This window comes from Bidens hawaiensis, unplaced genomic scaffold (genome assembly GCF_021521415.1).
Source record: "Bidens hawaiensis isolate Kalapana, Puna unplaced genomic scaffold, B.hawaiensis_p1.1 tig00003058_1, whole genome shotgun sequence".
NCBI lineage: Eukaryota > Viridiplantae > Streptophyta > Magnoliopsida > Asterales > Asteraceae > Bidens > Bidens hawaiensis.
The window spans coordinates 199,528-203,230 of NW_027491165.1; the positions used below are offsets into that span (position 1 = coordinate 199,528).

Here is a 3,703-nt window from a genome sequence, read left to right on the forward strand (position 1 = left end):
GCAAAGTGGCATAACGTTATTCGTTACTAAAGTGGCAAAGTGGCATAACATTATTCGTTATTAGAGAGGCTAAGCTGTAGGGGTAAATAAGAGGTTAAGTGGTAAGGTGATCAGGTTAAATAGTGGACTATGTGTCTTCGGATACGTATATAATGCATGTAGTGGTTGTATGATAAGTTGCTTGATTAACTAGAACTCACTCAGCGTAGCTGACTTTTAGTATGCACGCAGGTGAGTAGATTAAAGGGTCGGCATGAGGATGACACATGGCATGGATTGAACGGCTGGCATATGAAGATAGAAGAAACGATGTTTTAACTATGATGTCTTATGTTATGGTTTTAAAGAAAAGATTAAATGTTTTGTAACGAATGATTAATATTTTATATTCCACGAAAGTTTTAATTAACTCTGATTTGTAAGAACTGTGTTTATGAGTAAATCCGAAGCTAAAGTAGGGCTACCGGGAACGGGGCCTTACATTTAAGGTATTGCACACCAGTTTGAGCCGAGCTTAAGCTCGTAAGGTTTTTCTCAAATATATAATATAAATTACGTAATAAATAATAAACGAGCTGAGATTTGGCCCGGTAAGGTTTTTTCGCAAAATATATTAAGTTAATAAAATTGTTATATAAATTAATAAATAATAAACGATCCAACCTGAGCTCGAGCTTGAAAAAAGGACTCACGAGCTGAGTCAAGCTTAATTAAAAGAGCTCAAAACGAACCGAGCTCAAGCTTAGAAAAAGAGTTTGAAACGAGCCGAACTCGAGCTCGAGCCCGTGTAAGTCAAAATGAGTTGAGTTCAAGCGTAGTCGAGCTTAGGCTCGGCTTGTTTTTTCTTTAACATTCAACTTCAAGTTCACAATTAATATCTATAATACACATTTGTTTGATAACATGGGTATCATTTAATATCCTTGAAAGCTGAAGAATTCATGTCAGTCATTCAAAATTTTGAATTAAAATGTCAATTAGGAGACATGACTTCAATGTTTGACTTATAGTCTATGCTATGTAGGAACCTTAAAGTATTGTTTTTAGAAGATAGCCAAATGATAGATGATAGAGAAGGATGGAAGCTGGCTACACGAGCTCGCTATGAACAACACTTAGCTCGAAACATTAAACTTTTACATGACTGATCTTTTACAAGTCAGTTCTAATGATCTTGAGCTAATAGCCAAAAGATGCAAATCTTTAGTATCGGTCAAGATAGGCGATACTGACATCTTGGACCTTGTTGGTTTTTTCCTGTTTGCGGTTTCACTTGAAGAATTTAGTGGTGGCTGCTTTAACAATCAAGCCGAGCAGTATGCTTCTGTAACATACCCCCTGCAGTTGTATCGGTTAGGTCCGAATTACATGAGCAAAAATGAAATGCCCATTGTGTACCCGTTTAAAGAAACTTGATCTCCTCTATACCTTTCTTGACACCGAGGATCATTGTGTGTTGCTCCAAAAGTGTCCTAATTTGGAAGTTCTTGAGGTATACATTCTCACTTTTACTCTTTCTATCAATGATTGTTATTACAATAAACTAGGCCTGTAAATGAACCAAACGTTCGGTGAACTGTTCGGCAAGAAGTTTGTTTGTTTAATAAACGAACGAACATGAATAAAATGTTTGTGTTCGTTTAATTAAACGAACGAACATGGACACATGTTTCATTCGTTCATTTGTGTTCGTGAACAACTGAACATTCGTTTATGTTCGTTTATTTATGTTCATTTATGCATGTTTATTTATTTTCGTTTATATATTAATAGCAAGTAATAAACATTATCCGGAAGAGTTATCTACTTAATGGTTTTATATTTGTTCATTTAAGTGTGTTTATATAGGTTCTTTCATGTTTGTTTGTGTTCATTTACATTTGTTTATCTTTGTTTAGGTATGTTTGTGAAATGTTCGTTTAGATTTTAAACAAACGAACACGAACATGTTCATTTTTTAAATAAACGTAACATGAACACAAAATATGTGTTCGATCAAGTGTTTGTGTTCGTGTTCGTGTTCGTTTAAAGTTAAATGAACGGACACGAACATGCCCTTATTCATGTTTGTTCGGTTCGTTTACAGGCCTACAATAAACAACATAAATGAATTAATTAAGAATTCAAAACTGATGAAAAACAGACAAGAAATGTGATTGGAGACCGGGGAATGGAAGTTTTAGCTCGGTTTTGCAAGAAAATGAAACGGCTTAGAATCGAAAGAGGAGCGGATGAAGAAGGTGTTGTTTCTCAAACGGGATTAACCGCCATAGCACACGGCTGTCTTGGATGTGTTTCTGTGTACGTATTCGATATCACAAACGCAGCTCTAGAATCCATGGGCAAAAACTTGAAAAAACTAATTGATTTTCGTTTAGTTTTACTGGATAAAGAAGAAGTTATCACAGATTTGCCACTCGATAACGGAATCCGATCTTTACTTATTGGCTGTGATAAACTCAGAAGATTTGCACTCTATCTCAGACCAGGAGGGTTAACTGATGTGGGTTTGACTTATACTGGTCAACACAGTCAAAACATAAAATGGATGCTTCTGGGGTATCTTGGAGAATCTGATTCCGGGCTTCTTGGGTTTTCCCGAGGCTGCCCGAGCCTACAAAAGCTTGAAGTGAGAAGGTGTTGTTTTAGTGAAAAAGCACGTGCAATTAGAGATGATCAACAAAACCGGTTCCTGGAACCGAACCGGTGGACCCGAACCGGACCCGAACCGGTTCCTACCCTTTTTTTGTAGGAACCGGACCCTATCTGATTCAACCCGATGATCCGTGACCGGTTCTTGCATTTCTGAGTGGGGGCGGGTAGGAACCGGAACCGAACCGGAACCGACTCTGGAACAGGAGCCGGTTCCTAACCGTTTTTTGACCGTTGGGGTCAAAAATAGCCGTTTTTTGACCGGTTACGGTACAGGAACCGGGTTAGGAACCGGTAAGAACCGGTTAGATAGGTTAGGGGTCCGAGGGTGGGAGAACCGGTTCGGTTCCCTAACCGGTTCGAGCCTGGAACCGGTTTAAAAGGTGGTTTTGAATATAGGAACCGGTTAGGAACCGGTTCCGGTTCCTAGTCCCAAACCGTTTTGAACATCTCTACTTGCAATGGTGGTTTTACAGTTGAGGTCTTTAAGGTACTTATGGGTACAAGGTTACAAAGGATCTAAAACAGGTTTTGATCTGTTAGCGATGGCCTGTCCGTATTGGAATATTGAAATAATTCCTCCAAGAAAGGTTAGTTGCGGAGATGGTAGAGAGATCGAACATCCTGCACATATACTCGCATATTATTCTCTTGCTGGACCAAGAACTGATTTCCTGCCTTCTGTTACCCCGCTTGACTACATTGCTCAATAAATCTGTACATAGTTATTGAAAAAGTTAGCGTCTTTTTCGATCTTGAGATAAGTTTTATGTTGGTTTTGTTTGTTGTATCGTTACTATCTATACCGGTTTGTATTGGTTTTTTGGTAGTTTTGGAATAACGTTCTAGCGTGTGATACTTCGGTTTATGAGCCATTTGAAAAATGGGGAAGTAGCAAATAGGATCATGTAAATTTGGTGGTTTTGGTCACATAACTAAAATTTGATTTATTCTTGCATGAATAAGTCAGGTATAAAAACACCTAGACAAATACAAATAGAAACCAACAAAATGGAAACAAAGATAGTGTGGTTCATGTGTATTGTGTCTT

The 3,703-nt window shown here is 38.0% G+C and overlaps 1 pseudogene across 1 annotated transcript; it reads left to right on the forward strand.

The window, feature by feature from the left end:
• Window positions 1-857: 857 nt before the first annotated feature.
• On the forward strand, window positions 858-3,365 carry LOC143622142 (coronatine-insensitive protein 1 pseudogene; annotated as a pseudogene). Its single transcript, XR_013151638.1, has 3 exons — window positions 858-1,492; window positions 2,144-2,662; window positions 3,129-3,365. The product of XR_013151638.1 is annotated as a coronatine-insensitive protein 1 pseudogene (transcript).
• Window positions 3,366-3,703: the final 338 nt, after the last annotated feature.